The sequence below is a fragment of the Neovison vison genome, chromosome 6 (genome assembly GCF_020171115.1).
Source record: "Neovison vison isolate M4711 chromosome 6, ASM_NN_V1, whole genome shotgun sequence".
NCBI lineage: Eukaryota > Metazoa > Chordata > Mammalia > Carnivora > Mustelidae > Neogale > Neogale vison.
In genome coordinates, this window is record NC_058096.1 from 184,887,570 (window position 1) to 184,901,332 (window position 13,763).

Sequence of the window (13,763 nt, forward strand, 5' to 3'; positions counted from 1 at the left end):
AACGTGAGATCAATCAAGAGCAAAAATGTCATGGGATCAATCCGTGCATCCATCCATGGACAATTTATTAAGCACCTAGTACCTTTTGTGGTTGAAGCTCCGGCACTGAACAGGACAGAATTCCTGACCTCAGGGATTGTGAGTCCAGTGTGAGTGACAGGACATTAAAAAAAAAAAAAAAAAAAAAAAAAAAGGCTCTTTGAGGTGATGAGTGCAAACAGGTAGGGTAGTTGCTGGGGAGACTCATGGAGGTCACTGTAGTGTAGAGTACTAGGGACAGGGAAGGACGTTGCTAACTGACAGCTGAGGAGAGCCTTGAAGCATGGGGAATGGTGAGCTAGGTAGAAAAGGAGGAGAAATTGTTCCAGGCACAGGGAACTGCTTGGAAAAGTCTAGACCTTGATATACACATATACATACACATCTCCACAGTGTGGACACAAAGTAGTTCTGTCTTGTAGGAGTCTGGCTCAGGCAATCCTGAAAGATTGTCCAAAGAGGTTAATGAGTCAGATTACAAACAATGTAGTAAACTATGCCAGGGAGTAACTTCCGAATTTGTGTTTTAGAAAGATTATGTTGGCCAGATCCTAAATAATGGTGGGGGAGAAAGCTGGAGCCAGAGAGATCAGTTAAAGGGCTATAGCTGAAATCCAGGGGGAAACTGCAAGTGGCTTAAAATAAGGAAATGGCAGCGGGGATGGAGACAAATGGATGGAGGTCAAGGTCAGAATCAAGGTGAAAGGCCAGAGCAACCACTTACTGGTGGAGGGAAGAATCAAGGATGACCTCAGCTTCATGGCTTGAACAACTACAGGGGCCGGTGGGGCTGTTAGGCAGTGGGAATGCTGGGTGGGAGCTGATGGGAAGGAGGAATTTTGGGTGTTCAGGTTGGATGATGAGTTTGGGGCCCTTGTGAAGCTCACTGTGGAGGTATTCATGAGGCAGTCTGGTGAATCGGAAGCAGAGGTGAAGTATTAGGCTGCTGATCTAGAAATGGGGGATATAGGCTGACAGACAAGACTGAAGCCAGGGAGCAGCAGCAGAAATTCAGGGAGTCTACATCCTCGGAGGAAAGAAGGGATCAAACACTGGCCACTGGGTTGGTTGGTTGGACCAAGAGTCAGGAGACTCAAAGGTTCTTGAGTCGGCCCCTTGTTGTCTGGATGAGTTTTGTCCAGTCACATCTGCTCTCTGGCCTCAGTTTCCCCATCTGTGAAACACTGGGGCTTGGAGAAGATCACTGACCTCCTTCTGTCCCACAGGAAGTTCCTCAGTGTTCCGAGGAAGTCCTTCAGTGGTCAAGGCATCCATCAGGCAAGGCATCCCTGGGTGGCTGCAGCTTGGGACGGTCACCTCCTTCTCAAGCACAATAGTTCCACTACAGTTTGGTAGGTTGAACTCCTACTCTGTTTTGGCTTGGAGAAAGGGCTCTATGACTCAGATGAAGTTGATGAGACGATGACCTCTCCTGTGCCTTCTGGTAGAGGGTAGAGCCACACCCAACTGGGAGCTTCTCTGATGCTAGGAGGAATGATGTCTCCGTGAGCTGGAGGGAGTTAATGACAAGACTGACCCAACAGCACCTTTTGGTGTGCACACCAGAGTCAGTCATGATCACTGCATTCACGGGGTCCTAGTGGACTTGTCTGGAGAGTTAGCACCACCTGCCAGAGTACTCCAGGGATGATAAATGAGATTCAGCGCCAGTGACACTGGCAAGGGATGGGAAGGTGGCCTGGAGCTGCACTGAGGAATATTCTGAGGCTGTAGCTCAGGGAGGATTAAGTGCTGTGGTTGATTGGCAATGTCTGCCCTGGGCGGCAGATTTGCGGTAGTGGTCTGTATGCTGTGTATCTGCTAGCTTTGATCTAATCTTTGTTCTTAACAAGGACGTGAACTTTTCATCCCCGTCAGAGTCCCTGGCTGCTCTACTGTGCTTTCTCTTCTTTCTCCTCCTCATGCCATCGAGCACTTCAAAGGTTCATCCTGGCCCACTTCCCAGTGGACCAGTCACTTCAGGAAACAAATGGGCTGCTCTCTGGAGGAAGCCAGATCACTCAATGAGTTCCCATTTCTCCAGAATTAGATGGTTAGTCATGCCAACCAGGGGCTGTAAGGAGGCTTGTAGCCAGGGAAGCACAATGCCTTTCAGCTGAAACCCAGTATGTGGACCTCATTTCTGAAGATCTTCAAGGCTGTGTTCAGGAGGCTCTTGTCACCACCCTCCAGTCACTGTGCTCTACGGCAAAGAGGGGCCGCCAGCGCTAATAGCAAGGGTGGGGGCAGGAGAACTAAAAGGGGACTCAGCTTCATCTCAGGACATTTATCTTTCATGCTCTAAAAAAAAGGAGTTTTCATTACTTAGGCAAACGCTGTGTCCTATAGAAGAGTTGAAACTGTGCATAAGCAACAAGAAGGAAATGAAAATGGTCTACAATCCCAATATGGGGGTGGGGAGGGGGAAGCACCATTTCAACAAGTTCGTGTGTATTTTTCTAGATCTTAGCCTCCTGGGCACTAGTCTTTGGGAAGAGATAATGGCCACAGCCCTGGGGTGGGGGTGGGGGTCCTTGCAGGGCCACACATTAACCCTCTAGCTGCTGAATCATGGGGTGGGCCCAGGGCAGGTAAGGTGGCTTGTGTGGGGTACCTGAGGTAACTTCTACCAGCCAGGCTGGAAATGCTTGACTATTTAATGACTTGAGCTTGTCCTCTGTGGATGATTGTCAGTGTCCACCCCCAGTTTCTTTGAGGGTATAACTGGGTTTATTGGCTGGATATAGCCCTGGGCTGAGGAATAGGACTGGTGAGTGGAGCTGGGAGGTCTCACTTCCCAGCCAACATTTCTATCTGCATTTGGAGCTTTGTCGGTTCTAGAGGGTGAACTGGGCCACGTGCCTTTATCTTTCTTTAACTAGAAATCCCCCCTTCCCCAAGGACTTTCCTAGTAATAAAGAATCTAGAATTCTGGACTTCACCTTGGGATTCTAAGGTATAAAACAGCCTTGTCTTGGGGATTTTTCTGAGTTGGGTCAAGGCCAGGTAGAAAGGACCACAAGATTTTAGAGGAGACACTTGTGAAGGAAGGGACAGTGTGCACAGGAGCAGGAAACAGGCACTCATGCCCAGCCCAGGGGAAGTGGGAGGCAAGGGATCCTTCTGCATATGATCCTATAACCCTTCTGACTGCGCCAGCCTAGCTGTGTGGGTACCCCCCTTTCGAAGGTTCTAATGCTTTGAGACTCAGGTAGCATTGCTGTAGGGCCCTTCTCAACTAGAGGAACCTCTGCACTCCAGAGTGGAGGGACAGGGAAGCCTCCCCAGATGGGGCATCCAGGCAGGAGTGACAGATGTCACACAGTAGGGTCAGATCAGGGAGGACATAGAGAGGCCAAACCCAGCAGCTGCAAAGTCCAGGCACCTGGACTGGAACTCTCCATTTCCACCAGTGCGATGAGAGGCTCAGGAAGGACCTAACTTCACAACTAGTTTAACTCCATGGTTGAGAGCACAGATTCTAGAGCTGGGCTACTTGGGTTTGCATCCCATCTCAAGCACTTCTTAGCTGTGTGACTTTGGGCAACTAATTTAACCTCTCTGTGCCTCAATTTTCTCATCAATAAAGAGGGGGATACATAGCACCTATGTTATAGAGCTGTTATGAGAATTCAATTAATTAACCTATAAATTATACTTAACTGAGTGCTATAATTACTTGCTGACACACACATACATACCTGGGTGGTCTTAAAAATGTAGCATTGAAGGAGAATCTAGGGAAATGCTGGAAATTCCTGTTACTTGGAAAGGGGGAGGTCCTTGAGCCACTGTGCTTTAGGGAAGTGGTTCTCAGGGTTGTGAATGCATCAGAATCACCTGGAAGGCTTGTCAAGACAGATTGCTGGGCCTCACCAGGGGAGGTCTGGGCCAGAGCTGAGAATCTGCATTTCTCGACAGCTCCCAGGCTCGGGGAGGAGGTCTACACCACACCCTTAGAGCAGTGCTGGTTTTGAACTGTTCTAAGTGCACTTCCTCTGCTCCCCCAGGTGTGAAACCCATCTCATGCTGGTTACACATCTCTTTTGACTGAAGTGGGATCTTACGTGACATCTTGCAACCAGACTATAAACTTGAGGGGAGCTGGGACCATGACCTTTCTCCCTAGTGTGTATGTAGCATCTGACTCATGGGAGGTACCCAGTAAATGATCTGTTGGAGGAAGGAAAGGCACATGCTTTCTGCACTCAGCAGTATTCTTGTGTACATTTTTCCTGTTAATAAATACTCTTCCACAGCATTGTTTGGTTGGCTGCATAGTTTTCCCTTGTATGGATGTGAGGCAGAGAACAACTTGAGCTTGCCGGAACAAAAAGGGGCAATGTATTTGGAGAGGCAGAGTGCCTCAGCGACAGGCTGCAGGAAGCCATGAACCCGCCAAATGACCAGTCTCGATGTCTTTCTCAGCGATGTCACTTCACGGTGACAGCTTTGTTCCTTGTCCCTGGCTTTTGTACGGCTCTGTCCATGCAGCATCCAAGATGGCTCCCTGTGTGTTCCAGTTCTCTTGTTACCCATCCTGCCCTGGGACTAGTCATACAGCCTGCCCCCGATCTCTCTTCCAGTAAACCCAGCTCGGACTCTGATTGGCCCTTCTGGGGTCAGGTGCTTATTCCTCCTCCAATCAGAGAGAAGGGCTACATTATTTCAATATGGAGGCCAGATGCCCTATCATCAAGAGGGTCATGGTGATCCCCAAATGATCCATTGGAATTGCCTTCTATCTGTCCCTCCATCTCTGTACTTAAACCTGATTTCAATTTCAATCTGGTGACCAGGATTTGGTTTCTGTGGACTTTTCTAGGCTCAGAGCAGGGATTTGACTGACTTAACCTCATCTCGCATCCATTAGCGATAATGGCCCATGGCAGTGCCGTAGGTTTGTCTGCTGTCTTTGAACATTTAATCCGCACAACGTGATTTTGAGGGAGGCAGGAGGTTTCACCCAGTGATGCCTGTTTAGCACCAGCAAGTCTGTTCATGATCCGAAATGCCGCTGAAAAAATAAATATAATTAAAAAGATAACTCAGGCCAGTGTTGCCGGAGACTGTTTTACATGGGCCCATAATGAATGGTAAGCTCGGTGCAGCAGCGCCAAAAAGCAAAATAAATTCTCAGAGTTGGTCTGTTTCCTGCCTGCAATACATTTGCTTGTTCCAAACAAATATATTTGTCAATACAACACAATTAGGAAGGCCGAGCCAATCAGACCATCAAATATCCAGAGAAGCAGAACGTGGCTTCCATACGCCCTGCTAGATGGAGCCAAGGTCTGAACATATTATGACCAAATCAATTATAGCCCAGGCAAGCCTTGTGTTCCCCGCCAGGTCAGGCTGTCTCATCTCTCCTGGTTACTGAGAGGGTTCAACCTCTTTTTTCTTCTTTCTCAAAGTTACTCATAACCCTTGAGGCAGGCCTTCCCCCACCCACCCCCCTTCCCCAATCTTTGAGGTTAATTTGCTTTCTTCCTTTCTTTCTTTCTTTTTGCTAACAGCTAGAAACAATTGCTGACATGTACAGTTTTTAGAATGAGAGCCTGCTGAAATGGGACTAATAATTAATTTTGATGATAATAGCTACCACTTCTTCCATAGATGCCAAACTTTTGACATTCATGGTTTTTCCTGATCCTTACAACAACCCTGGGATAGGCATTACTAGTTCCATTTTATATATAAGGAAACTGAGGCTCCCAGACGCCCAATGGCTTGACAGAGTCCACTTCATTAGTGAGTGGCTGAGCTGAGATTCAAACTCTAGTCTCTGATGCCAGAGCTTGTATTAGGGCTGTAGATGTTAAGAGACATAAAACTCAACTCAATTTGGCTTTAAGTAATAAAGGGAATTAAATGGCCTTTGTGACTTGAGAGCCCTGAGGTGAGCTTCAGGCAAGGCTTAATCCAGCCATTCCAGGGATGGCACCCAGAACCTAGTTTTGCTTTGCTGTGGCAACCTTCATTGTCAGGCTCCACACCATAGGGTTTGCAGCCCATCACTCTGGGCTCCTCTCTCGTGAAAGGAAATAGCTCCTGTATCCTTTAAATCCTCAAGCCACATCAACATGGGGAAGGAAGAATGTCCCCTCTGGGGGCTCCCATGGAAGAGAAATGAACTTCTCTCAAAATCTTGGTATCCCGTTTGCTTAGTTTGAATTAGGAGCCCATTGCTGAATTCTCCCACCTGGCAGAGGGATGCCACGTGCCAACTGCCTTAGGCTGGAGCCAGGGGTAGTGTCTGTATCACACAAGCCCCCTGGCTGAGCAGGGGGAGGGGACTGTGATCCTACTGCAAAGCTGGGTACTGTCATCAGAAGAGAGGGAGTGACCTAAATACCTAACCAACTGGCCTGAGGCACAGGCACACAGACGCTGGCCCAGCAGAATGGACACCACCCACAGCTACACAGCTCACCTTCTGCCACGCGCAGTGGCCTCCACGAGGACAGCCACATTGGTGAAACTGGTGAGCCCTTTGGAAGTGCAGGATCTCAGACCTCTCCCTGAGATACTGAATCAGAATCCACATTTTAACAAGATCTTTAAACCTTTACAAGGTTTAGCAAATCTGAGTGAATTTAGCAGAGCAGTGTGGCAGGAAGGGCGGGGTTTTGGTGTCAAACAGGTGGGGTTCCGTGGCCTATTAGCTGGGTTAGATGGCCACAGTGGCATACTGAGACCCTCACAAAACTGTTGGGAGGGGTAAAGAAAATCAGTTCTGTAGAGAGCCTGGCATGCGGTGAGTGCTTCATAAACATTGGTCCTCTCTCCCCGTCCCAAATGTTTATGAATGAGGAAACCAACTCAAGAGGTCTCTGCTTGCCGAGGATGCAGAAATGGACCTCGGTTGCCCTGAGTCCTAACCTGGGGCCTTGCTTTCCTGAGGACACCAAACATTCTTAGCCCTGGCTGCACATTTGAATCAGCTAGAGAGTTTAAAATATCTCGATGCTCAGGTGTCACCCCAAATCAACTTAGAAACTTTCGAGGGGAGACCCAGACATCGGCAATATTTAATTTCTGCAGGCAGTTCCTAACGACAGTCAAGGTAGAGAACTGGTGCCTTCCACTTCCCTGCCTCCTGAATTAATTTGGCTGTAAGAAGGCTCAGCCTGGAATGCTTCTGGGCGGCCAGCCGCGAACCCAGTGCCGGCAGGGCGGCGTGGGGGTGGGGGGTGGTTCTTACCTTAGAAGGCTGGGCGTGTGCTGTGCCTTGGCTTTATGAGGGAACGTGGAGGAATTTGGTTCTCGCTTGGATTTCTCTGACGTTCTGCGAATCCTGGGCTTTTGAACCAGAGAGTCAGTGGGATTGAACCCACGGCCTTGGTGCAGCAGGTGAGGAGCGAGAACCATCTCTGTGCCTGAGTGGCAAGGAATAGATTAGAAATTCTACACTTTTATGTGTTACGGATCCCTTGGCATCTGGTGAAGCTTCTCAGAAAATGTTTTTATTTTACAGAATAGGACGAAGGAAAGCAGTTGTTTTGAAATACAATTATCAAAACGGTGTAAAGAACATTGCAAGTTGGAATATATGTGCTTCCTTACTAACATTAAATCGTAGTATCTAGGGGCACCTGGGTGGTTCAGTTGGTTGGGCGACTGCCTTTGGCTCAGGTTGTGATCTTGGGGTCCTGGGATGGAGTCCCATGTGGGGCTCCCTGCTCAGCGGGGAGTCTGCTTCTCCCTCTCCCTCTGTGCTCTCTTGTTCTCTCTCAAGTAAACAAAATCTTAAAATAAGAAGAATATCTAGCGTTGAGTTTATTAACTACTGCAAGTTTGAGGTAGTGATAAACATACTGAATATTTGACCGTTTCTGCAACAACTATCCTGTGCCATAGAGGTATTTGTGATTTCTGTTGGTGACAAGGTTGTGGGCATTGCTAATCCTACTAGGGGCTCTTGGTTAGAACACTGAACTGTGGTTAGAGGTTTGTGAAAACAGTGATCTGATTTTTTTCCACCCACATCTGCTGACCCTTGAAATCTCTCCTCAGCTTCCTTGGGCTCTGTGGCCCCATGTTAAGGACCCTGGGGTCAGAGAAACGGGCTGTGGGCAAGGCACTGGCTGCAAGGGTGCTTTGGAGGGTGTGTGCCTGGCCCAGCACAGCGCCCTGCATCTCCTTCAGAACATCCAGCCTGGTTTTCCTGTAGTGGCCCGGATGCCGAGGCCTCCAGCCGCACAGCTGCCTGCCCGTGAGCTCAGGGTGTGTAGGACAGAGCTACAGAGAGAAGCATGCCCAGGTTTTCATCTCAGCTGTCCTTCTCACGGGTTCTGGAACTCACGTGTGCTGCTTTATGTCTTTGGACTTTGTTTGCTTAATCTCTGAAATGGGGGTCCTAATATTCACTTCAGGGGTTTCTGTGATGACGAATGAAAAAGGCACAGTAGCAGGGGACCTACTAGTTAAGTGTGCTGGCTGTGTGACCTAGGACAGGTCCCTGATCTCTCTGGGCCTTGCTTTCTGCATCTGTAAAATAGGCTGCCATGAAGTTACCTGCCTTAATGGGAGGATGCCGTGCATGGTGGCAAGGGCACATGTGAATGGCTTTGACCTTTATGGCCATTCAAGTGGGGTCTGGCACACACACACAGCACCCCCCACCCCACATGGCTATTGAGCTGAGAGCCTCAGACATCCTGTGGGACGCTAGGCACAGCGGCTTTGGAGCCTGCTTCTTCAGATACTCCTTGGCTCGTTTCCTTGGCTGGGCCACGCAGGCGGCTGGCTGCCAGTGGCTGGAGCAGCCTTGGAGGATGTGTGGTGACCTCAATTTCTCCCGCACAGCAGCCTGTCCCTGAGGTGGGGAGGAATTTGATGGGAACCTTGTGGCAAGATGGCCAGCTGCTGCAGTTGGGGCCCTCCTCCCAGCGCCCCCAGCTGCTGGCCCCCACACTGTTGGGCTGGGCTCCTCAGGGCCCCGGGGTCTCCTCACGGCTTATTCCAGACTCAGCTGGGCTGGAGGCACACCTGGAGCCCTGGGCAGGCCAGATATCAGCCAGCATGGCCTGGGGCCCTGTTTTCTTAGGAAAGGGCTCTGCTGCAGGCCTTCCAGTCGGTTACTGTATCTGGAGTTTTTTATTCTCTGTTTCTTTCTCTTTCTGTTCCTATGAATGATTCTGTGCCTGTTTCCATTTCTCTCTCTCTCTCTCTCTCTCTCTCTCTCTCGTTCCCTCTGCCTGCCTATCTCTGTCTCTACCTGTCTGCATTTATCCGTCTCCTGAGCCTTCCTGCCTCACTCCCACCTTCCCTCCCTCCCTCTCCTTCTGTCTCTCCCCACATGTGTGGCTCTCTTCATCTTCCTGTCTCTTTCTTTTTCTCTGTCTCTCCCTCTGTCCCGCTATCAGTGTCTCTGTCTCTGCTCCTTTCTCTCCCGTTCCCGCCCCCCATGCTGGCACCTCGGGCATCTCATAAACCCCACAGGCCTCCAGTGCACCCATGCTGACTTCACTCCTTTGCCACCGTGACCGTGTGCCTGTGGAGGGTAAATGCATCCTGAAGTTTCCATTCCCCCAACTCCAGAGGCAGTGTCTGGAGTTGAGGAGGCAGAGGAGGAAGTGGCACAGAGCATGGGTGTGCCCAGGGCATGTGAGTGGGCCATAAATCTCAGTGGTTGGAAGTGGAGGACAGGGGGCGCCTGGGTGTCTCAGTCGGTTAAGTGTCTGCCTTCGGCTCAGGTTGTGATCCCAGGGTCCTGGGATTGAGCCCCACCTCAGGCTCCTTGCTCATCGGGGAGCCTGCTTCTCCCTCGGCCTGCCGCTCCCCCTGCTTGTGCCCTCTCTTTCTCCCTCTCTCAAGTAAATAAATAAAATCTTTTAAAAAAGGGGGGGGGCGGATAGAAGTAGAAGATAAGTGTGTCTACCTTGGAGTCACCAACAACTAACACTGCTGGGGAGGTAAAGGTCAGTAACTTAATTTATATGAGTAAGTGCACTTATAATAAGAGAGTGCACTCACAGTTATCTTCCAAAAATACAATTTACTCACGACGATTTTTCACCATCGGTACTTCTTCATAGTTTTAGATGATGAAACCATAGATAATTCTTTAAATAGTTCATTCTTATTTGCTTCTATAGTTCTAATTCTTCTACCATCACCCTGCATCTTCATGTCCCAGAATATTCCAGAATGTTCCTTCCTGCTCACTCCTCTTCCTGCTTCCCATTTCCTCTTGGGCGTCCTGCTGTTCTGGAAGCTTCCCTGACTGCCCGGCCGGGTTAGGTTTCCTGCTGCCACTCCCCCACAGTACGCTGTGCTCACATGTACTGTGCCCCCCTCCGTGGACTTGTCCCTTTTCCCCACAGGACTGTACCTTTCTGGAGAGAAGGGAGGAGGGCTTTCCTTGCCAGGTGCTGGGCCCGGCGCCACGCCTGGCGGGTCCCACAGGCTCACCAAATGCATCTGGAACACAGGAGCTCGTGAGGGGTGTCCGTGGAGAACCCAGTAGCCCTGCTGTACCCCTCAGCCCTATCTCTAGATTTGAGCTGTTAAAGACAATCCTGTCCAAGAGCAAGAAGACCACACAGAGCGCGGGCAGAGGCCAGTCCGGGGAGGCCATTCCCATTAACGCCAGGCTGGCTGTTGTCCACACAATACTTACCTGGCCTGCAACTCCCACTCTTGACATGTGGGTTCTCAGCCAGGCTGAGCCCCAGGCAGAGACATAACTACCTGTTCAGACCAGTGATTCTACCCCCCCACCACCCCAGCCCCTGCAATATTTTTTCAAGAGGAGGAGGTGGAATGAATTAATTATGAGCCATGTGTGCTCACAGGCCGGCATTCTGTCGCCTGAGCTCCCCTTCTGAAAATGTGCACTCCCCGTTGCAAATGAAACTCTCCCATCCTCCACCCCCCCCAACCCCATGCTCCAGAGGGTTTTCATAACAGCGCCTTTGTGGGCTCCCTTGAATGTCTGCCATGCCAGGGAGGCTGCACATTCCTCCGGCGGCCTCGCTGGGCTTTGAGGAAATCTTCTGGCGGAGGCCCCACTTTGCAGGAGGTGGGAGGGCCTGTCGGAAATGCTGCTCTTAATCTGCCCATCTCCCCTCCTGCCCCAGCCGCCCAGGGAGGGGGGCTGAGATAAAGCCACATGCAGCAGGCAGGAGATTAAGACTGCTGTTTTGACCGCTGCTCTCACAGAGTCTCCTGTACCATGGGGGTTAGCCAGCTGGGGCCGGGGGCAGGGTACTGGGACAGCAGAGGAGGGCCACCTCCAGGCATCCCACCATGTCCCTACAAGGAAGCACGCGTGGGCAGCCGTGGCAAGGAGTAAAAGACACAAATGATCCTTGATGGTGGGCTGGAGATGTGAGCTTCGTACGGAGGCTGGAGAGTTGTCAGCTGGAGTTCAGGAGTGTGACATGTTACCGTGAGCATGTAGCAGCCTCTAACCTTGACTCTGCCCTTGCCACCTTCCCACCGCTCGCTGGGGCGTCTTTTCACCTGTTCCTCTAATTAGTCCTCATAGTAGGTCTAGGCTGTAGGTGCTGTTCAGAGTTCCATTTTTTCAGAGTGGAAATGGAGCTTCACGGGGGTGTATGTGAGTGGGGGGCGGTCCTCAGGAAAGTGCAAAAGGTCTCCCGACGGTCAGATGTGGAGATGGGATTTCAGCTTGCGTGAAGTGACTTGATTGAATATGCCTTTGCTCTATGTTCCCCAGAGGGAGCAGAAGTGACCACAGAGCCTGCTGTTGGGAGGACGTACGGAGTGTCTTCAGTCCGACACAGAACCTGCTTACCTTCCAGCTCTGTGGCTCCCTAGATGGGTCTCCTCTGGGGGGGTCCCTTCACCCCTCAGAGCCTCCATGTCCTCATCTGTGACACTGGGACCATCACCCCTGCCTTGCAGGCTGCCATCAGGATGAGAGGACACAACAGATAGACGGGGTCTGTTGTGGGCTGAACTGTGTGCCCCCCAAAAGTTATGTGGAAGCTGAAACCCCCAACCTTCCCACCTGTGCCCAGTTCCTCAGAATGGGACCTTGTTTGGAAATAGGGTTGTTGCAGATATGATTAGCTGAGGTCATATGGAGTCTCTGGGTCCTTAATCTGCTCTGACTGGTGTCCTTATTAAAGGAGGTCATTCAGACACAGAGGCAGACACGCACAGACCAGACGTGGGGAAGATGGCCTAGAATCACGCTGCTGCAGGCCAATAAAGGCCGAGGATTGCTGAGAGCTGCCAGAGCTGGGAGAGGCAAGGAAGGGCTCTTCCCCAGAAGCTGCAGAGGGAGCCGGGCTCAGCCGATACCTTGATTTGGGATTTCTAGCTTCCAGAATTGTGAGGGAAGACATTTCCATTGTTTTAAGCCACCTGGGGTTTGCTAACTCCATCAAGACAGTGGCAGAAAGGAATCTACTGCCTCATCATAGTAGGTTTCTTGCCCACACTACCCCGGAAATCACCCGCAGCCCAGTGCCCCAAGAGCTACCCCAAGAGCTTGCGTCTCTGTGCCGGCAGGCTTTCCCTGAATGCAGGAGCAGAGCCCCAGCTGGGCACGGAGCCTGCTGCAAGCAGCCAAGAATGAACACCCCTGGAAGCAGCCTGTAGCCAATGAGAACAGGAGCTGATGACAAGCACCCCAGCTTCCTCACCCTTGAATGGACAGTTCTCAGGCACACACTGCTCGGTGTCTCCCAAGCATCCATTGGGATTGAGGCCAGGTTCCTAGAGTGGTATCCTAGTTAGTACTGCGCACGTTAATGGCCTCCTTCCATCCCTCTCCTTTCCTTACTCTCTTCCTGGTACCTCCTGGGACCGGCTTCTAAATAGACTTCTTGTGTCCAAAGCCTCACCTCAAGTCTGCTTTTGGGGAGACCCAAGAGAAGGCCAGGCATGGAATGATACTCCAATGGCAACTCCTTTCTCTTCGAGATCACGGATGGAGGTCAGATGTTGGCATTAACTTAAATGGGCCTGTAGCTAGGCCTCTACCAGAAGGGGAACTTAGAAGGAGCTCAGAGACTCATCCAGTATCTCAAGGCATAGATGACAAGGATGACAATGAAGATGGAGAAAATAGTGTTAATCAGAATTCTTGGGCACAGTCCTGGGGAAGGCAGCCAGTCTGGCAGAACTGTTCCCATAAAATAACATGAAGAGTGGCTGCTACTTCCCAGGGACCACTGGGTTGGGGGTCGGGGTGGGGGTCTCTGTTGAGAGCCTGGGCTCTTGGAAGGTGACAGAGGGGAGGGCTGAGATGCTGAGAGGCTGGGCTGTGGGCGTCATGGTCCCCATAGGGACTTCTGTTCAATCTTCCTCCAGATTATTAAACCATGAACTCCATGCATGTGAAAGGATTTCTTGTGAAAGAAGGGGCAGGGCCGGGGTCTGAGTACAATCCAAAATGAGCCGGCACAGTAGACCTGGGAGTGCAGGAATAAGATGGTCAAGCTGCTGAGATTGTGGAGAGGGGCCTGGAGCCACATGGGCTGGGATACGGGGGTCTAATCCAAGTTCACCCAAATCCCAAGAGACAGAGTAGCATGGAGCAGACTTGGTCATGTGTGGCTGCCCATCCCCCAAGAGCCCTCTCCCTACATTTCAGGTAGTTTTGCCCACTTTCAGTCCTGCATTAAACACTGAATATGTATTGCTAGATTCCCTCACCTTCTGGAATGTAACTTGCAAAGTTCTGCAAATCTGAGGCATCCCCAGGGCCTTGCTATTCAGAACTGAGTGCCCAGAAGAGCTCA

At 50.8% G+C, this 13,763-nt stretch overlaps 1 long non-coding RNA gene across 1 annotated transcript; it reads right to left on the reverse strand.

Annotated features, from left to right (window-relative positions):
* Nucleotides 1-217: 217 nt before the first annotated feature.
* LOC122910636 lies at nt 218-10,614 on the reverse strand. Its single transcript, XR_006385258.1, has 3 exons — nt 10,379-10,614; nt 7,247-7,421; nt 218-5,056 (listed from the first exon to the last, which is right to left on the reverse strand). It is a non-coding gene; the product is annotated as an uncharacterized LOC122910636 (long non-coding RNA).
* Between the last annotated feature and the right edge of the window lie 3,149 nt (nt 10,615-13,763).